A 22,526-nucleotide genomic window follows, 5' to 3' on the forward strand; every position below is an offset into this window, starting at 1 on the left:
ACCAAATATATCAAGATCACAGATTCTGTAGCCCGTGAATGCACTTTTATTTTTAATTGCACATATGAAGCTGTTTTATGCTGAATCAGACCCTCAGTCCCTCAAAGTCAGTCTTGTCTACTCAGACTGGCAGCGGCTCTCCGGGGTCTCCAGCTGAGGTTTTTCATGCCTCCTTGCCTGGACCCTTTTTAGTTGGAGATGCCGGGGATTGAACCGGGGACCTTCTGCTTACCAAGCAGATGCTATACTACTGAGCCACCATCCCTCCCCTTAGACATATGAACATATATGAACATAGGAAGCTGCCTTCTACTGAATCAGACCCTCGGTCCATCAAAGTCAGTTTTGTCTACTCAGACTGGCAGCGGCTCTCCAGGGTCTCAAGCGGAGGTTTTTCATGCCTCCTTGCTTGGACCCTTTTTAGTTGGAGATGCCGGGGATTGAACCTGGGACCTTCTGCTTACCAAGCAGGTGCTCTACCACTGAGCCACCATCCCTCCCCAATTTACTAATTAATTTACTAATTAACCCCGTGGTGCAGTACTGCAGTTGGAGCCCTCTGCTCATGACCTGAGTTCAATCCCAGTGGAAGCTGGTTCAGGTAGCCGGCTCAAGGTTGATTCAGCCTTCCATCCTTCCGAGGTCGGTCAAAGGAGTCCCCAGCTTGCTGGGGGGGAAGTGTAGATGACTGGGGAAGGCAATGGCAAACCACCCCATAAAAAGTCTGCCGTGAAAACGTGAAAGCAATGTCACCCCAGAGTCAGAAACGACTGGTGCTTGCGCAGGGGACCTTTCCTTTTTTTGAGAGGAACTTTTTGGTCTAAACATCAGAAGAGATCATATTCTATGCCAGCAAATCCCTTCCTGGAAAATTAATTAAGAATATGGGATAAACGAAGGAAGTGGACCCCGCCGGGTATTTCTCTAGTAGGTAGTTTTTTTCAATCAAGATTGGTTCCCACAATTCATGAAGTGAACGCTGGTCATCCGTGGGGGATTAAGGGGTTGGATAGAATTGGGGAGTGGATTCAAGGGAACAATGTTATTACCAAGGAACAAGTGGAAGGGAAATTAGAAGCCAATATCAATTGGTATCAATACCTTCAAGTTCAGAATATGGTATATTCTCTTCAGAGGAAAGAAACCATTAGATATGAATTGACGCCATTTGAGGTCTTGCTTAAAGATGAGGGTATTAGTAAGAGAGGTTTGCTTTCTAAAATATATAATTATTTAACTGACTTCATTCATATCCACCCTGTTATATTAAACATTGGACCTTAATGCTACCTTAAAGGCTAGAGGTAAGCAATTGGGAAAGAATCTGGAACTCCCCTTCCATTAAGGATAAAAGCTCTGGTATTCATATCCAATTTTTAAAAATGTATTCACTTGGTATTTAAACCCTGTCACGATGAGTAAAATCTCCAGGATCTCAAGTCCAGGTTGTTGGAGGAATTGTAAAACTGAAGGCTCCCCATATCGTATGTGGTGGGAATGTCCCACGGTGTCAAACTTTTGGAATAAAGTGGTAGAGCAAATAAAACTTATGTTCGATCTAACCATTCCGGTAGATTTTAAACTTCTTTTATTTGATATCTGGCCTGATAAATTGGTGAGTAAAGATCAGAAATCTTTAATCTCAGCAATGTTGGCAATAGCTGGTATGACGATTGCTAAAAACTGGAAACCCCCACATACTCCCATGATTGAAATATGGTATGATAAGCTATGAGACCAGTATGTAATGGGTAAGACAATGGATAACCCTTTTTTCAAAAATGACACTGATTTGGCTATATATAATTATTTGCGTTGGGCCCCAGTTTTGGAATTCTTTGGGAATATTTCCTTTTTGTCTAATAGAATAAATTGTAGGCTATCTCTTAATTCTTAATACCTAGCATATTATGCATTGTAATATATAACACATAACGTATTAAACATTATTAATAACATTACTATTATAATAATAATAATAATAATAAATTTTATTTCTATCCCGCCCTCCCCACCTCAGCAGGCTCAGGGCGGCTAACAACATTTTATAAAAACATACAATAATAATAATAAAACCTTTAAATTTAACAATATAAAACATCAACAATAAACTTAATAACATTAAAGCCAGTTCAATAAATAGAGTTATTCTGCGGTATAGTTCTTCAACCGCGTTGGCGGCTCCTTAATTTCTGATCTTCCTAACAGTCCGGGTGTGCAAATTTGAAGAGGACGGTCTTGCAGGCCCTGCGGAACTGCTCAAGGTTAATGTATTAATGTATTAGTGGCCATCTGACAGCAATGAAGATCCTGTGAATTTAGCGGGAGGTCTTTGTGAGTTTCCTGCATTGCGCAGGGGGTTGGACTAGATGACCCTGGAGGTCCCTTCCAACTCTATGATTCTATTAGGAAGAACTTCCTGACCGTTAGAGCGGTTCCTCAGTGGAACAGGCTTCCTCCTTGGGAGGTGGTGGGCTCTCCTTCCTTGGAGGTTTTGAAACAGAGGCTAGGTGGCCCTCTGACAGCAATGAAGATCCTGTGAATTTAGGGGAAGGTATTTGTGAGTTTCCTGCATTGCGCAGGGGGTTGGACTAGATGACCCTGGAGGTCCCTTCCAACTCTATGATTCTATTAGGAAGAACTTCCTGCCCGTTAGAGCGGTTCCTCAGTGGAACAGGCTTCCTCCTCGGGAGGTGGTGGGCTCTCCTTCCTTGGAGGTTTTGAAACAGAGGCTAGATAGCCATCTGACAGCAATGAAGATCCTGTGAATTTAGGGGGAGGTATTTGTGAGTTTCCTGCATTGCGCAGGGGGTTGGACTAGATGACCCTGGAGGTCCCTTCCAACTCTATGATTCTATGATTGTTTTTGTAAATTGTTTGTTATATGCATCCAATGATCTAAATTGGATTCTTGTATGTTAGATTAGTATTTCTGTTATTTGTTTTCACTATGTTCTCCTTGTGTTGGATTGGATTCAATAAAATAAAATAACTGTTAAAAAAAAAAGCAAGTTCGGCCACTCCTGATCTTTTTGTTGAGTCGAGTCCGACTCTTTGCGACCCCACGGACAAAGTCACGCCAGGCCCTCCTGTCTTCCACCACCCTCCGAAGTCTGCTCAAATTCATGTTTGTTACATCAGTAACGCCGTCCAGCCATCTCCTCTTTTGCCGTCCCCTGCTTCTTTTGCCTTCTGTCTTTCCCAGCATCGGGGTCTTCTCCAGCGAGTGCTCCCTTCTCATTCAGTGGCCAAAGGATTTCAGCTTCAGCATCTGATCTAGGAGATCTTATATTTTTGAGTACTGTGTGCAGTTCTGGTCGCCGCACCTCAAAAAGGATATTATAGCATTGGAGAAAGTCCAGAAAAGGGCAACTAGAATGATTAAAGGGCTGGAACACTTTCTCTATGAAGAAAGGTTGAAACGCTTGGGACTCTTTAGCTTGGAGAAACGTCAACTGCGGGGTGACATGATAAAGGTTTACAAGATAATGCATGGGATGGAGAAAGTAGAGAAAGAGGTACTTTTCTCCCTTTCTCACAATACAAGAACTCGTGGGCATTCAATGAAATTGCTGAGCAGACAGGTTAAAATGGATAAAAGGAAGTACTTCTTCACCCAAAGGGTGATTAACATGTGGAATTCACTGCCACAGGAGGTGGCGGCGGCCACAAGCATGGCCACCTTCAAGAGGGGTTTAGATAAAAATATGGAGCAGAAGTCCATCAGTGGCTATTAGCCACACTCTGTGTGTGTGTGTGTGTGTATATATATATATATATAAATTTTTTGGCCACTGTGTGACACAGAGTGTTGGACTGGATGAACCATTGGCCTGATCCAACATGGCTTCTCTTATGTTCTTATGATACTCCTCTGCAATTCTCCGTTTTGCCACAAGGTGGCATAAAGAGGCTATCTCGAAAATTTTCTAATTCATCAACACATGGGATTAGGTAAAAAAGGAGAAACCTGTCAAATGACTTTGGACTGGTCTTCAGGAACTGTTATACTTGTTGTTCAGCGCTAGTCGCTTCACCATTTCCACACAGTGCGATGCAAGATAGCTGGCATAGTTTAGCTAGCTGTACGAGAGGAATTGCAGCCTCCAAGAATGTATCACTGGAATTTGCAAACCTCAATCAGACTCGCATGCGTCTGGCAAAAGGCAGAAGAATCCTTTTGCTAGGAGAGCACTTCCTAAGCCATGCTCCAGTTCTTTTTCTTGACAAAGCCCTGGTTTCCCATGACTCTGCTCTCCATCAGGGATCTGGAAAGGAGTAAGACATGTGAATGTTTTCAAGGTTCTGATCCAGGGGTGTCAAACATCTGGCCTGGGGGCCGAATCCTATCAGCCCCCCCCCCGAGCAACTGGCTGTCATCTGCTTCCTTCTCCCACTCTCCTGCTACCTTCTGCATCACAGCTTGCTTTGCTAGGCTTGCTCAATCACACAGGAGCTACAAAGCAAAACCCCTATTTTCTCCATTGGCTGAGGCTCCTCCTTTGGGGAGGAAGGAGGGGGAGGCAGAGCTTGCTTTGCCAGGTTCTTTCAATTGCACATTGGATCTACTGAGCCAAGCCTCTCTTCCTTCTGTTGGCTGAGGCTCCTCCCCCTTCTGGTCCCCTGGGGAAGGAAGGAAAGAGCCAGAGCTTCCTTTGCCCAGTTCCCCGGATCCCATGGGAGAAATACAAAGAAAACACCTTTAAGACCAACAAGTACTAATGTTTTAAGCATGTTTTAGGTTTTTTTTTTAAAAAAATCTTTAATTGTGATTGTCTTGTGTCCTTTATAAAGTTTCTATCTCTGCTGCCTAATCTTAAATGGGAACACACATAGCCCGGCCCTCCAAAGTCTCATTTATGTCAGATCCGGCCCTCATAACAAATGAGTTTGACACCCCTGAATCTAATTGGATTTGTCCATTGGCACGATTTCAGGCAACCCTTGCATTACAGGGGCGGCAGGCCCATGATTCTCTAGTGCCGTCGTCATGGACACAATGCACAGCTCTTGGATTAGAGTGCCAGACTGAGATCTGAGAAACTCAGGTTCAAATGCCCGCTTTGGCTCTCAAGACATCAGACGTTTATTCTGTGCGGCTCTGATGTTAAGCAAGTTTTGGCCACCCCTGGTCTATACCAGTCGTTTTTTTTAAAAAAAAAAAATCCCAATGTGTCCCTTTCCAGGCTCCGCCCCTGAAATCTCCAGGAATTTCCCGACCTGGAGCTGGCAACCGTGGACTCAATCCCGCGCTTTCCCCGACCCACCTGGCTACCCCCTGTTGGACGCAGGATGCTGGGGAACCCGGGCTTTGCGGAGGGGCGGGAATCATGTTTGTTTCCCCTCGCCTCTTCCCAGGGGCGGAGCCAGGCGGCGCGCCGCAGCCAACCAGCGGCGCCGTCGCAACGGGCCAATGGGCGGGCGCCTTCCATGGGGCCGCGTGTGGGCTGAGGGAAAGAGGGAGGGGGCGGCGCTGCTGCTGTTGCCGCCGCCGCTGAGGGAAAGGCGAAGCCCAGCGAGGAGGCGCCTCAGCGGGAAACGGGACCGACCGACCGACCGACGGACGCCCGCTTGGACCTGCCTCAGGAGCCGCCGCTGGTTCTCGGGCGCCTTTTCGCCTTCCTTCTCCGCCCTGCATGGAGCGGCACCGCGGAGGCGGCGGGCGGGCTCGGGAGCCGCCGCTCGGCGGAGACTGGAGGAGCCCCCCGGCCCGGGCGCTCTGAGGGGAAGTGCGCGCGCAGCACCCCCCGCTCGCCCCCTCCCTGCTCCGTCGCCTGGCAACGGTGAGTCTGAGTCATCGCCCCTCCTTTTCCTTTCCGCGCGGGGAGCCCCGCCCTCTTCCTCGGGGCCACGCCCACCACCAGAGCCCCCAGAACGGAGGGGGAAACTGACCCGCCTTCTTTCTAACTTAGTTCTTCCTCCAACTTAGTGGAGGGCGGGGGGGGGGGGACGCAGTGTCAAGGAGTGAGAGTGTTTCTGCAAATGGGGTGGGTGGTCTTTTGATGCATGATGCAAAGGTGTGTCTGTAACTCTTCTCCCCCCCCCCCCTTCCAAATTTGCCTTTTTTCTACCTTGGTTCTGCTCCAGCTTAGTTTGGGCGGGGGGGGGGCAATGTCAAGGAGCGAAAGTATTTTTGCAAATGGGGTGGGTGGTCTTTTGATGCATGATGCAAAGGTGTGTCTGTAACTCTTCTCCCCCCCCCCCCTTCCAAATTTGCCTTTTTTCTACCTTGGTTCCTCTCCAGCTTAGTTTGGGCGGGGGGGGGGCAATGTCAAGGAGCGAAAGTATTTTTGCAAATGGGGTGGGTGGTCTTTTGATGCATGATGCAAAGGTGTGTCTGTAACTCTTCTCCCCCCCCCCTTCCAAATTTGCCTTTTTTCTACCTTGGTTCTGCTCCAACTTAGTTTGGGCGGGAGGGGGCAATGTCAAAGAGTGAAAGTATTTTTGCAAATGGGGTGGGTGGTCTTTTGATGCATGATGCAAAGGTGTGTCTGTAACTCTTCTCCCCCCCCCCCCTTCCAAATTTGCCTTTTTTCTACCTTGGTTCCTCTCCAGCTTAGTTTGGGCGGGGGGGGGGGGGGCAATGTCAAGGAGCGAAAGTATTTTTGCAAATGGGGTGGGTGGTCTTTTGATGCATGATGCAAAGGTGTGTCTGTAACTCTTCTCCCCCCCCCCCTTCCAAATTTGCCTTTTTTCTACCTTGGTTCTGCTCCAACTTAGTTTGGGCGGGAGGGGGCAATGTCAAAGAGTGAAAGTATTTTTGCAAATGGGGTGGGTGGTCTTTTGATGCATGATGCAAAGGTGTGTCTATAACTCTTCTCCCCCCCCCCTCCAAATTTGCCTTTTTTCTACCTTGGTTCTGCTCCAACTTAGTGGTGGGGAGATCAGTCCCAAGGAGTGAAAGTATTTCTGCAAATGGGGGGTGGTGGTGGTCTTTTGATGCAAAGATGTGTCTGTTACTCCCCTCCCTCCAAATTTGCCTGTTTTCTACCTTGGTTCTTCCTCCAACTTAGTGGGAGGATGCAGTGCCAAGGAGTGATAGTATTTCTGCGAATAGGATGGGTGGTCTTTTGGCGAAAAGATGTCTTTGTTGACTCCCCCCCCTCAAATTTGCCTTTTTTCTATCTTAGTTCTTCCTCCAACTTAGTAGGGGGACGGGGGACACAGTGCAAAGGAATGTTTCTGCAAATGAGGTGGGTGGTCTTCTGGTGCAAAGGTGTCTCTGTTTACTCCCCCCCCCTCTTTTGGGGGAGTAAGGTTAAGCAGAAAGGTTAAAACGGATAAAAGGAAGTACTTCTTCACCCAAAGGGTGATTAACATGTGGAATTCACTGCCACGGGAGGTGGTGACGGCCACAAGTATAGCCACCTTCAAGAGGGGTTTAGATAAAAATATGGAGCACAGGTCCATCAGTGGCTATTAGCCACAGTGTATGTGTGTATATAAAAAATTTTTTGCCACTGTGTGACACAGAGTGTTGGACTTGATGGGCCGTTGGCCTGATCCAACATGGCTTCTCTTATGTTCTTATGTTTTGCCTTTTTTCTACCTTCGTTCTTCCTCCAACTTAATTGAGGGATGCAATGGCAAGGAGTGAGAGTATTTCTGCAAATGTGGGGGTGGTCTTTTGGTGCACAGGTGTCTCTGCTTACTCCCTGCCCTTCCCCAAATTTGCCTTTTTTATACCTTCGTTCTTCCGTCAACTTTGTGGGGGAGGATGCAGTGCCAAGGAGTGTTTCTGCAAATGGGGAGGTGGTCTTTTGGTGCAATGATGTGTCTGTTACTACCCCCCCTCCAAATTTGCCTGTTTTCTACCTTGGTTCTTCAACTTAGTCGGGGGGAATCAGTACCAAGAAGTGAGAGTATTTCTGCAAATAGGGTGGGTGGTCTTTTGATGCAAAGGGGTCTTGTTCCCCCCCCCCCCAAATTTGCCTATTTTCTAGCTTAATTCTTTCTCCAACGTTGTGGGGGGGGATGCATTGCCAGTGAATGAGAGTATTTCTGCAAATAGGGTGGGTGGTCTTTTGGTGCAAAGGCAATTGTTTACTTCCCTCCCCCCCCCCCCCAATTTGCAACAGTTAAGTCGGGTCAGCACACCCCTTGGCTTGAGAAATAGGAAGCTTGTGTTGCCAAGTCCTTTTGCAAATGATTGCATCCTTGCTTGTCTCTCTTCTCCCCCCCCCCTCTTCCTATTTCCATCTGCTGAATGTCTAGGCCAGATCGGAGGGCGGGGGTGGGGGCGGAGAGAACGGGGTTGACTTCCAAGTATGTTTGCATGCCAGCCTAATTCCACCTCTTCCCCACCTCCTCCACCCCGGATCTCTCTCAAACTGTATTTGGAAGGGTGGAGCTAGATCCAGTGTGCATATGAGGAGGAATGGGAGTGCTTTGAGAGGGCTAATTAAAGTATTAGGGGGGTGGGAGGCCCTTATTGCAACACAAGGGCATTTTTTCAGTGCATCCCACTGCCTCCCACCTCTGCACCTTCTGTCTCAGGTTTAGTTTTGGCGTTGCAAATTTGGGAGAGGTGCGGTTGGATCTGCTCCGCTCCCCAGTTCGTTTTTCTCTGTTTTTTTTTTTTAAACAGTGTGTTGCATCTTGTTCTTCTCAGGAAACAGAGAAGGGATGTTTCTGTCTCTCCGCTCCCCCACCCTGCAGGGCTGGGGGTTCGTCTGTTGATGCAGGACTTTGAGCATACAGTCAGGGACTGGAGGCCTGGGAGATGAATGCTGCTCTGTGAGAGGTGTCTGGAACCGTGTTCCGATCCTGGTTGACAGCTAAGAAGTGTGTGTGTGGGGGGGGGGGGGGAAGGATTCAGGAATTGCGTTTCTAACCGCTGAACTTGGCAGCAGAGCACTGAGGAAAATGAGGGTGGCAAATGGGGCTTTGACCTCCGTGTGGCTGTCCGACAAACCTCCTTGCTGAGCTGCGGTTGAGAGCTCTTCTTAAAAAACATATTTTATAATGTCAGGTCATCACATGCTGCGTGTCATTTCTTTTAATCTATAGTACTGAACACTGAACGTATTGATTATATTATGCTCACTTAAAACGTTATCCTGGGTCATCTGCAATTAATAAATGCCCTTCCTTCACTATCAACATGTCCGGCTTCGGTTTTTCTTCCTTTTTGCCTCCACGTGCGTAAATCTGTGCTCGATGGGGGGGCTATCACAACCGCAGACCCATGCAAGCCTGTTCTTCTCCCTATCTTCTGTTCTAGAGAGGTGAGAGCCAGTTTGGTGTAGTGGTTAAGTGCGCGGACTCTTATCTGGGAGAACTGGGTTTGATTCCCCACTCCTCCACTTGCACCTGCTGGAATGGCCTTGGGTCAGCCATAGCTCTTAGAATCATAGAGGTGGAAGGGACTCCCAGGGTCATCTAGTCCAACCCCCTGCACAATGCAGGAGACCCGCAAATACCTACCCCAAATTCACAGGATCTTCATCGCTGTCAGATGGCCATCGAGCCTCTGTTTAAAAATGTCCAAGGAGGGAGAGCCCACCACCTCCCGAGGAAGCCTATTCCACTGAGGAATCGCTCTGTCAGGAAGTTCTTCCTGATGTTGAGCCGGAAACTCTTTTGATTTAATTTCAACCCATTGGTTCTGGTCCTATCTTCCGGGGCCACAGAAAACGATTCCACACCATCCTCTCTATGACAGCCCTTCAAGTACTTGAAGATGGTGATCCTATCACCTCTCAGCCACCTCCTCTCCAGGCTAAACATCCCCAGCTCCTTCGACCTTTCCTCATAGGACTTGGTCTCCAGACCCCTCACCATCTTTGTCGCCCTCCTCTGGACCCGTTCCAGCTTATCTATATCCTTCTTAAAATGTGATGCCCGAAACTGAACACCAGACTCCAGTTTTGGGCACCACATTCTTGTAGGAGTTGTCCTTGAAAGGGCAGCTGCTGTAAGAGCTCTCTCAGCCCCACCTACCTCACAAGGGGGGGGGTCTGTTGTGGAGGAGGAAGGTAGAGAAGATTGTGACTGCTCTGAGATTCCGAATATAGGGTGGGATATAAATCCAATATCATCATCTGTGAATCCTGTGAATTTAGGGGGAGGCGTTTGTGAGTTTCCTGCATTGTGCACAGGTTTGGACTAGATGACCCTAGAGGTCCCTTCCAACTCTATGATCTTCTACTTCCTCTTCCCTTTGCCTCCTAAGAAATATTCTGGTAAGTGTATTGATAAAAGGGGTTTTCACTTTGGTTTTCTTTGGGGGGTTTAAAAGAAGCTCTTCTTCAGGGATTCTTTCCTTCCCCAAAATCTCTTAGTAAAGCCACTCTGTTTCATTACACTCTCCTAAGGGCGTTACTTCATGACATCACATGTCACAAAGTATCTTCAAATGCTCCAATTCATGTTTCTCCGCTCCAGATTCCTGCAGGCTTGGCCTTGCAGCCACCCACCGTAGAACAAGCGGTGCCTAACAGCTTTGTAGAGACTGCCCAAAGTGGACATTCTGAGATGCTTGCCTCCTTTAGGCAGGCGCACAAGCATATCCGCTGCAGAATATATAGCTGGGTAGTCGGTCTGTTCCCAAGGTGGCCAAACTTGCTTCACGTAAGAGCCACATAGAATAAACGTCAGATGCCTGAGAGCTGCAAGACATGAACGTCAGCTGTTTGAGAGTCGCAAGACATGAATGTCGGATCCTTGAGAGCGACAAGACAAGGAAGGAAAATAGGGGTGGGGAGGGAGAAAGAAGAAGATGATGATGATGATACTGGATTTATATCCCGCCCTCCACTCTGAAGAGTCTCAAAGCGGCTCACAATCTCCTTTACCTCCCCCCCCCCCACAACAGACACCCTGTGAGGTAGATGAAGATATTGGATTTATATCCTGCCCTCCACTCCGAAGATCTCAGAGCGGCTCACAATCTCCTTTACCTTCCTCCCCTACAACAGACACCCTGTGAGGTAGATGAAGATATTGGATTTATATCCCGCCCTCCACTCTGAAGAGCCTCAGAGCGGCTCACAATCTCCTTTACCTTGCTCCCCCACAACAGACACCCTGTGAGGTAGATGAAGATATTGGATTTATATCCCGCCCTCCACTCTGAAGAGCCTCAGAGCGGCTCACAATCTCCTTTACCTTCCTCCCCCACAACAGACACGCTGTGAGGTAGATGAAGATACTGGATTTATATCCCGCCCTCCACTCCGAAGAGTCTCAGCGCGGCTCACAATCTCCTTTACCTTCCTCCCCCACAACAGACACCCTGTGAGGTAGATGAAGATATTGGATTTATATCCCGCCCTCCACTCCGAAGAGTCTCAAGAGCGGCTCACAATCTTCTGTATCTTCTCCCCCCACAACAGATACCCTGTGAGGTGGGTGGGGCTGAGAGGGCTCTCACAGCAGCTGCCCTTTCAAGGATAACCTCTGCCAGAGCTATGGCTGACCTAAGGCCATTCCAGCAGGTGCAAGTGGAGGAGAGAGGAATCAAACCCGGTTCTCCCAGACAAGAGTCTGCACACTTCACCACTACACCAAACTGGCTCTCCAGTTTGAAAGAAAGAAAGCAACTTCTAACTTGAAATGAACTTTTAACTTCTCCAGCTGGCTTGTAGAAGCAATTTAAAGCCGAGAAATGCCTTCTCTAAGCCAGCTGATGAGCAGTGGGGGCTTTGAGAAGGACACGATATGCGTGAAGAGCTGCCTTATACTGAATCAGACCCTTGGTCCATCAAAGTCAGTCTTGTCTTCTCAGACTGGCAGGGCTCTCCAGGGTCTCAAGCTGAGGTTTTTCACACCTATTTGCCTGGACCCCTTTTTTGGAGATGCCGGGGATTGAACCTGGGACCTTCTGCTTCCCAAGCAGATGCTCTACCACTGAGCCACCAGCCCTCCCCACGGTTTGAGAAGGTTTGGTGTAACTATCCCATAGTATTGTCAAACTTACTCATCTGCCACCAAAGAAACAGCCTTTGGATCAGGGCATGTTCTCCTGACCCATTCTGTAGTAAACTGCTGCGCTTAATGGAGACAGGGCAGGACTTACCCGTTTGCGCTATGCAGGTGCATTGTAGTGCGCGGGGGCAAATTGCACGTTTCTGTGTATTACCTGTTTGTCTGCAGACATAAAGCAATATTGTTGTACGAAGGTCAGAGAGGCAGTTGCCAGTCTGGTTTGTGCAAAAGGCCCAATTATCTCTTAATCCAGCTTTGAATTTAGGTTATTGCAGCGTTGCGGATTGCCTAGGAATCAGTGGTTAGCAAGAAATTCCTCCGGAGGACCTGCCAGGGATCTTCTGTGAACTGGAAGAAAGTTGGTGGATTTTGCATAGTCTTCTGTCCGTGTGCTGCAGAGGACCGTTTAGGTGTTTGCGCAGACAGGTGGATAAAGAATTTCTGTAGCCTAATAACTTTTGTGGGCGTACTTGTAAGGCTGGGTTATTGTCCCCGACAACCTGATCCAGGGGTGTTAAACTCATTTGTTATGAGGGCCGGACTTTCACCTTGTCAGGCTGGGCCATATGTGTCACAAAATGTGATGCCAAGGAAAAAGGTAGTCCCCTGTGCAAGCACCAGTCGTTTCCGACTCTGGGGCGACGTTGCTTTCACGTTTTCACGGCAGACTTTATGGGGTGGTTTGCCATTGCCTTCCCCAGTCATCTACGCTTTCCCCCCAGCAAGCTGGGGACTCATTTGACCGACCTCGGAAGGATGGAAGGCTGAGTCGACCTTGAGCCAGCTACCTGAATTCAGCTTCCGCTGGGATCGAACTCAGGTCGTGAGCAGAGAAAGAAGTCCTTTTCTCCCTTTCTCACAATACAAGAACTCGTGGGCATTCGATGAAATTGCTGAGCAGACAGGTTAGAACGGATAAAAAAAAGTACTTCTTCACCCAAAGGGTGATTAACATGTGGAATTCACTGCCACAGGAGGTGGTGGCGGCCACAAGTATAGCCACCTTCAAGAGGGGGTTAGATAAAAATATGGAACACAGGTCCATCAGTGGCTATTAGCCACAGTGTGTGTGTATATATAAAATTTTTTGCCACTGTGTGACACAGAGTGTTGGACTGGGTGGGCCGTTGGCCTGATCCAACATGGCTTCTCTTATGTTCTTATGACTGCAGTACTGCAGCTTTACCACTCTGCGCCATGGGGCTTTTAATGCCAAGTAGGGGAGATGTAAACTTTATAAAAGACACAGACAAACACACACGCTCAACCTAATCCATCTCACTAGTTTGTTGAGCCTCAACTAACAGAAGGAAGAGAGGTTTGGCTCAGTAGCTCTGCTGTGCTATTGAGAGATCGGTAAAGGGAGAGAGGTCACTTGTAGGATAAGGAAAGCACAACCCAAGTTATAGTGACCAAATAACTAAGAATGTATTGAAACAAAATCCTACAGATATGTTCAATAGAAGACTAAAGAGCAATAACAATTCCCCAAAAGTTTCACAGTTGCATCAAAGGAGTCCCAATGAACAGGAGGTCGACTTGATTATTCCTCCTTCCAGTCCTCTTCTAGCATAGCACGCTCCAACCACATATCTCAGCCAAAGGCAAAAGCTCCGAAAAGGTATCAAAATGTTTCTGATGCATCAATAAGTTGCAAAACCCACAAGATTTTTTTCTGCGCATCCAAAGACTGCACATAGAATTCCCAGTGGGCAAATGGGAAAGAGAGTCTCCAGTAAGATTTCAAGATGGCACTAAACTCCAAAAGGCTCAAGGCCTTTTGTTATTGTTATTGCTATTTAGTCTTCTGTTGAACATATTTGTATGATTTTGTTTCAATGCGTTCTTAATTATTAGGTCACTGTAACTCCGGTTGTGCTGTCTTTGTGCGATTGAGAGAGCCTGGCAAAAGCCAGCTCTCCTTCCCCCACTTCCTCCCCAAGGGAGGAGCTTTGCTCTGTAGCTCCTGTGCGATTGAGCAAGCCTGGCAAAGCAAGTTGTGATGCAGAAAGGGAGCAAGAGAGGGAGAAGGAAGGAGATGAGAATGAGTTGCTCACGGGCCTGATGAGAGCCTGATTCGGGTTGCTCACGGGCCTGATTTGGCTCCCGGGCCACATGTTTGACACTCCTGACCTGATTGATGCAGCACGCGGTCATATTCTGAAGTTCCTCTGGTTTACGTATGTCTACAGCAGAGAGAACTTAGGCCTCTATTCTGGCAAGGGACTTGGGTGTGGTGAAGAATGAGGCTTGTTCATTTTTGCTTCGTAAAACGTTCATATTTATAATGAACTGTGTTCGACTCCTGTTTTGTTCCGCTGCTTCAGACCAATACGACTGCCTGTTTTGTTCTCAGTTCTGTTCTCAGAGATAATAGACGGGTACTGTTTTGTGTGCTCACTTCTCACCTGGGCTCAGCAGCAAGGCTTGACGGTACTCTAGGCAATTGCCCCCGAGTTGGCAAAGAAAACCCTGGGAATGAATGCTAGTCTCAGAGGGAGAACAGAAAGAATATTGTAATAATAGGTATTAAAGCTACTTTCTCCAGAGAGGGGTGTTTTCGGTTAGAGGACAGAAAGTTGAGGCTTCCTTGGCATCCTCTGAAATTAATTCCTCAAAGGCAATGTTTATCGTTTGAGTTCAAGGGGAAGACTAGGAAAAAGACTTTCTTTGCTTGCACTCTCTCTTCGTCGAGCCGCTATGGGGGGGGGGGGGGGGCGGGGAGGCTGCATTTCACAGCCGGATGTAATCCCGGCTGGTCTCTCTGGAGCTGATGTTCCGGAAAAGATCCAGGGGCCCTAGAGACCCGTTGCTGACCTAAGGCAGTTGCGTATTGTTTTCTGACTTGTAACTAAAAAAGGCAATAAAGGTTTGGTTTTCGGTAGAATTATCCTTGGTCTTGCAGCGTTTAGTAGATACGACGTTATAAGACTGTCATGAAACTCACCCGTAGCAAATTTCTAGAGCCTGTTGTATTTCTTCCCACAATGGGCATTATCACTAGTCAAGTTATAAGACCACACAAATAGTAACTTTGCGGTGAAACTTTTCTTTCCAGTTACATGAGACTATAGCACAAATCCACGATTCACCTGGGCCAAGGAGCCGTGGGATAGCTTTTTGCTTGCTTATATGACGTGAAGAGCTGGGGGCTTTGTAGTCCCAGTATTCGAGCTGTCTGCTTTGCAGAGGTCTCAACGGGCAAGAATTATCTGAGAGCCAGTGCTCACCTCTCGTCGTTTGATGGCCTTCGAAACTTTGCTTGGAGTCTCACTGGTACTGGCTTTATAATAGCTTCACAGATAAGCCCGCCAAAGTGACTAGTTTACAGCTGTTCTGTCAGATCACTAATACGGTCACCCTGCTCGGCTGAAAGGTGGAAAGATCCAGCTTCTCCAATCTGACAGTTTTCCTGCCTGAAAAGCTCTCTGCAGGTGAGCAAGGAAGTGCCTTTCAGCGTCCAGTTGAAAGTAAACGTGGAAGCTAGCTGATCATCAGAGAGGCCAGTTTTCTGTGGACTTTGTTTCCATCGAAGGTTCCTCGAGGTCCACATCGGTCCTCAGGGAAGCAGCCTTTCATGTGGAAGCTCTGACTTTCCATCCGCTGGTCATGATGATGAGCTTCTTGTCAGAGCAGAAGTGGAGTTAGAAAGCGGGACGCATTATGGGGACTGAGGCTAACCAGTAAGTGTCCCATGAAGATAGATTCGGATGGGTAACCATGTTGGTCTAAACCAGGGGTGGCCAAAATTGCTTAACGTAAGAGCCACACTGAATAAATGTCTGATGTCTGAGAGCCACAAGACATGGATGTCAGATGTAGGAAGGAAGGCAGATGGGGAGGGAGGGAGAGGTGGAAAGAAAGCAACTTTAATTTTAAATGCATTCTCCAAGCCGTCAGCTGAGCCTTTTGGAGTTTAGTGCCATCTTGAAATCTTACTGGAGACTCTCCTTCCCATTTGCCCACTGGGAATTCTATGTGCAGTCTTTGGATGCGCAGAAAAAAATCTTGTGGGTTCTATCCTGTGCAGCACTGAGGGTGCCATAGTAAAGTTGCCTCTTGTGTGCCTCGTAAAGGCATGCTGAACATCGTCTTTTAGTTCTTCTAACTCCCTACTCAAGCTCCGCCTGAAGCCTTGCTGTCACCCTGAAGCCAAGATCTCATCAAGTCTCCCTTCTGGGTCTTGTCTCTGCAAGCAAATGCCTTGTGTGTGCATTTTTTTCCCCCTTCCTGGTTTTATTGTGTGTGTGTTGAAACCATTATTTGCCTCAAGTGCTAGGGACGGAGTGGCTTAGACATTGGAATTTCCCCCCAGTTAAGTGCCAGTTTATCCAGCCTGGCTTGGTCCTTTGTGGGGAAAAAAAGGCCATTTTACTCTGAAAAAAAGCTTTGCCATTGCTTTTGCTTTCTTCTCCGGTATGTCTAGGGCGGCGGTTTCAATTCTGCAGCAAGGACACTTATCTTTGTGCCTGAAGAGCCTCTGTTCCGTGCCTTTATAATATTCCTGTCTGGCGATGACTGACCACTTAGTGTTCCTTCTTTTTTTCATTATCTTGCTGTTACCTAATTATGAGTCAATAATTTGAATAGGGACAGGGTGTGTCTTACTGTTACAGCACAGTGCTTAGCCAAATGAGAGCTTCTGGTCCTGCTAATAGTCTTAACAACTTTAATTGAAATGGTGGGGGAGTGAGACAGCGTCCAGGTAAGCGTGGCTAATGGCTTCTCTTATGTTCTGTGACTTCTCTTATGTTCTTACGGAGCAGAGCTCCATCAGTGGCTGATAGCCACAGTGTATGTGTGTGTGTGTGTGTGTGTGTGTATACACACAAACACACACGCACACACAAACATATATATTGGCCACTGTGTGACACAGAATGTTGGACTGGATAGGCCATTGGCCTGATCCAACATGGCTTCTCTTATGTTCTTATGTGACACAGAGTGTTGGACTGGATGGGCCATTGGCCTGATCCAACAGGGCTTCTCTAATGTTCTTATGTGACACAGAGTGTTGGACTGGATGGGCCACTGGCCTGATCCAACACAGCTTCTCTTATGTGACACAGAGCGTTGGACTGGATTGGCCACTGGCCTGATCCAACATGGCTTCTCTTATGTGACAAGGAGTGTTGGACTGGATGGGCCAATGGCCTGATCCAACATGGCTTCTCTTATGTGACACAGAGTGTTGGACTAGATGGGCCATTGGCCTGATCCAACATGGCTTCTCTTACGTTCTTATGTGACACAGAGTATTGGACTGGATGGGCCATTGGCCTGATCCAACAGGGCTTCTCTTATGTGACACAGAGTGTTGGACTGGATGGGCCACTGGTCTGATCCAACATGGCTTCTCTTACGTTCTTATGTGACACAGAGTGTTGGACTGGATGGGCCATTGGCCTGATCCAACAGGGCTTCTCTTATGTGACACAAAGTGTTAGCCTGGATGGGCCACTGGCCTGATCCAACATGGCTTCTCTTATGTTCTTATGTGACACAGAATGTTGGACTGGATGGGCCATTGGCCTGAACCAACATGGCTTCTCTTATGTTCTTATGTGACACAGAATGTTGGACTGGATGGGCCACTGGCCTGATCCAACAGGGCTTCTCTTATGTTCTTATGTGACACAAGAGTGTTGGACTGGATGGGCCACTGACCTGATCCAGCATGGCTTCTCTTACGTTCTTATGTGACACAGGATGTTCGACTGGATGGGCCACTGGCCTGATCCAACAGGGCTTCTCTTATGTTCTTATGTGACACAGAGTGTTGGACTGGATGGGCCATTGGCCTGATCCAACACGGCTTCTCTTATGTTCTTATGTGACACAGAGTGTTGGACTGGATGGGCCACTGGCCTGATCCAACAGGGCTTCTCTGATGTTCTTATGTGACACAGAGTGTTGGACTGGATGGGCCATTGGCCTGATCCAACACGGCTTCTCTTATGTGACACAGAGCGTTGGACTGGATTGGCCACTGGCCTGATCCAACATGGCTTCTCTTATGTGACAAGGAGTGTTGGACTGGATGGGCCAATGGCCTGATCCAACATGGCTTCTCTTATGTGACACAGAGTGTTGGACTAGATGGGCCATTGGCCTGATCCAACATGGCTTCTCTTACGTTCTTATGTGACACAGAGTGTTCGACTGGATGGGCCATTGGCCTGATCCAACAGGGCTTCTCTTATGTGACACAGAGTATTGGACTGGATGGGCCATTGGCCTGATCCAACAGGGCTTGTCTTATGTTCTTATGTGACACAGAGTGTTGGACTGGATGGGCCATTGGCCTGATCCAACATGGCTTCTCTTATGTTCTTATGTGACACAGAGTGTTGGACTGGATGGGCCATTGGCCTGATCCAACATGGCTTCTCTTATGTTCTTATGTGACACAGAGTGTTGGACTGGATGGGCCATTGGCCTGATCCAACACGGCTTCTCTTATGTTCTTATGTGACACAGAGTGTTGGACTGGATGGGCCACTGGCCTGATCCAACAGGGCTTCTCTGATGTTCTTATGTGACACAGAGTGTTGGACTGGATGGGCCATTGGCCTGATCCAACACGGCTTCTCTTATGTGACACAGAGCGTTGGACTGGATTGGCCACTGGCCTGATCCAACATGGCTTCTCTTATGTGACAAGGAGTGTTGGACTGGATGGGCCAATGGCCTGATCCAACATGGCTTCTCTTATGTGACACAGAGTGTTGGACTAGATGGGCCATTGGCCTGATCCAACATGGCTTCTCTTACGTTCTTATGTGACACAGAGTATTGGACTGGATGGGCCATTGGCCTGATCCAACAGGGCTTCTCTTATGTGACACAGAGTGTTGGACTGGATGGGCCACTGGTCTGATCCAACATGGCTTCTCTTACGTTCTTATGTGACACAGAGTGTTGGACTGGATGGGCCATTGGCCTGATCCAACAGGGCTTCTCTTATGTGACACAAAGTGTTAGCCTGGATGGGCCACTGGCCTGATCCAACATGGCTTCTCTTATGTTCTTATGTGACACAGAATGTTGGACTGGATGGGCCATTGGCCTGAACCAACATGGCTTCTCTTATGTTCTTATGTGACACAGAATGTTGGACTGGATGGGCCACTGGCCTGATCCAACAGGGCTTCTCTTATGTTCTTATGTGACACAAGAGTGTTGGACTGGATGGGCCACTGACCTGATCCAGCATGGCTTCTCTTACGTTCTTATGTGACACAGGATGTTCGACTGGATGGGCCACTGGCCTGATCCAACAGGGCTTCTCTTATGTTCTTATGTGACACAGAATGTTGGACTGGATGGGCCACTGGCCTGATCCAACAGGGCTTCTATTATGTTCTTATGTGACACAGAATGTTCGACTGGATGGGCCATTGGCCTGAACCAACATGGCTTCTTTTATGTTTTTATGTGACACAGAATGTTGGACTGGATGTGCCACTGGCCTGATCGAACAGGGCTTCTCTTATGTTCTTATGTGACACAAGAGTGTTGGACTGGATGGGCCACTGACCTGATCCAGCATGGCTTCTCTTACGTTCTTATGTGACACAGAATGTTCGATTGGATGGGCCATTGGCCTGATCCAGCATGGCTTCTCTTATGTTCTTATTAAGCAGCTCCTTTTAACTGGAATGTTTGCATTGAAGGAACGTATTTTCAGGGAGAGGCTTGAAATAACACCATTTGACGGGGATGGGTCCAGGGGCCTTGCTCCTGTTTCCTAGAGTTGTTACTGTCATGTCCTGTGATCTCCCCCCCCCCCTTGCCTCTGGATTGGCACCTGGTGACGACTGGGTGAAGAACCTGGCCCCAAGCGTACCCATTCCAGGCTATTGGTTAAAACACAGAGACAGCAATATCTGGGTTCATTTTTAAAAAAAAGTATTATTTTGAATGGTAATGGCCCGAAATGTGAGTAATGTGGGAAAGGAAAGGTCCCCTGTGCAAGCACCAGTCGTTTCCGACTCTGGGGTGACGTTGCTTTCACAGCAGACCTTTTTACAGGGTGGTTTGCCATTGCCTTCCCCAGTCCTCTACGCTTTCCCCCCAGCAAGCTGGGGACTCCTTTGACCGACCTCGGAAGAATGGAAGGCTGAGTCAACCTCGAGCCGGTGACCTGAAAACCCAGCTTCCGCCGGAATCGAACTCAGTTCGTGAGCAGAGAGTTCAAACCACAGTACTGCAGTACTGCTGCTTTACCACTCTGCCCCACGGGGCAGATGAGTAATGTGAGCTGAAGGCAAATAAGGTTGCCAGAGTACTAGTATTCAAAATTCTGACGGCTTCGCTGATTTCATGACATAAGTGAAGATTCTGGAGACCAAAGTCCTATGAAGAAAGGTTGAAAGAGCTGGGCCTGTTTAGCCTGGAGAGGCGGCACTGAGAGATGATAGGATCACCATCTTCAAGGATTAGAAGGGCTGTCATATAGAGCAGGGGTGGCCAACGGTATCTCTCCAGATTTTTTTCCCCCTACAACTCCCATCAGCCCCATCAGCATGGCCAATGGCTGGGGCTGATGGGAGTTGTAGGCAAAAAAAAATCTCGAGATCTACCGTTGGCCACCCCTGATATAGAGAATGGTATGGAATTGTTTTCTTTGGCCCCGGAAGGTAGGACCAGAACCAGTGGGTTGAAATTAAATCAAAAGAGTTTCCTGCTCAACATTAGGAAGAACTTCCTGACCGTTAGAGCGGTTCCTCAGTGGAACAGGCTTCCTTGGGAGGAGGTGGGCTCTCCTTCCTTGGAGGTTTTTAAACAGAGGCTGGATGGCCCTCTGACAGCAATGAGGATCCTGTGAATTTAGAGGGTGGTATTTGTGAATTCCCTGTATTGCGCAGGAGGTTGGACTAGATGACCCTGGAGGTCCCTTCCAACTCTGATTCTATGATTCCTGGTTGGAGAGCATACGGTCCTGGTGAGAAACTCAACAGGGAAGAATATATATGTGTGTGTGTGTGTATGTATATATATATATATATATATATATATATATATATATATATATATATATATATATATATATATATATATATATATATATATATATATATATATATATATATATTAGCACAGGGATGGCCAAACTGTGTGAATTTAGAGGGTGGTATTTGTGAATTCCCTGTATTGCGCAGGAGGTTGGACTAGATGACCCTGGAGGTCCCTTCCAACTCTGATTCTATGATTCCTGGTTGGAGAGCATACGGTCCTGGTGAGAAACTCAACAGGGAAGAATATATATGTGTGTGTGTGTGTGTGTGTGTGTGTGTGTATATATATATATATATATTAGCACAGGGATGGCCAAACTGTGGCCCGGGAGCCACATATGACTCTTTCACACATATTGCGTGGCTCTCAAAGCCCAGACAACGCCATCAGCAGGCTTGGAGAAGGCATTTCTCTCTTTAAATCACTTCTTCAAGCCAAAGCAGGCGGCAGCTTGGAAGAGTGCATTTGAAGTTGGCTCTCTTTCCACATCTCCCTCCCTCATCTGTTTTCCTTCCTCCCTCCCTCCCTCCCTCATCTGAGGTTCATGTCTTGTGGCTCTCAACCATTTGACATTTATTCTGTGTGGCTCTTACATTAAAGAAGTTTGGCTACCCTGTCCTAGCATGATTGTCTTTTTCAGTTTCTTGTCATCTCATAATGTGACCAAAGTATAATGACCTCAATTTGGTCATTTTGGGTTTCAGGGAGAGTTCCGGCTTGATTTGACCCAGAACTCACTTTACCTATCCTTTAGGCGGTCCACACGCAATATCCGTAGAATTCTCCCGCAACACCGCATTTCGAATGCATCAACTTTTCTTCCTGCCAGCTTTTGCCATTGTCCAGCTAATGCTTATGCAACCTAGAAAATAAGCCCGCAAGTTATAATACCACCCAAACGAAAGCATTCCTAGGCAGCCTGTCTGCTTACGCTTATCTTTGGTAGTTATTTGTGATGCCCTGGAGGTGGGTGAGAGAGATTAACAGCGCAACCCTAAACCAAATTATACCCTTCTGTCGTTTCTGCTGTTTCAATTGCCAGGGCAGAGAAGATGAGAGGCCCATATTAACAAACTTTAACTTGTTCGCACTGCATCCAAAATAGCCCGATGACATCACTTATTGGACCGGTTCCACCAGACATTACCACCAATCTCTCTGTAAAATGTAAAAGCAGCTGAAATGGCACATGCTTTAGCCCGTCCAAGTGAACTGCAAAGTGTACTGTGACAGGGGAGGCCTTGTTTGTGGCAGCTAAGCTTCCTAAAGGAAGCCACAACGTTGCCTGTGAAAATGTCACACGAAATAAGAGTGTGAGTTCTTCCTGTTGTTTCCTTGCAGTTTTGTTATTCTATGTGTGTGTCTGTCTGTGTGTGGGGAGGGGTAGAGTTGCCTTTAATTCCCAGGAGCACACGAAGCTGCCTCGTACTGAATCTGACCACGAGTCCTTCAGGGTCAGTATTGACTACTCAGACTGGCAGCGGCTCTCCAGGATCTCAGGTGGAGGTTTCTCTCATCACTTCCTGCCTGGTCCTTTTAACTGGAGATGCCGGGGATTGAACCAGGGACCTTCT

The sequence above is a fragment of the Heteronotia binoei genome, chromosome 9, assembly GCF_032191835.1.
Source record: "Heteronotia binoei isolate CCM8104 ecotype False Entrance Well chromosome 9, APGP_CSIRO_Hbin_v1, whole genome shotgun sequence".
In the NCBI taxonomy this organism is placed as follows: Eukaryota; Metazoa; Chordata; class Lepidosauria; order Squamata; family Gekkonidae; genus Heteronotia; species Heteronotia binoei.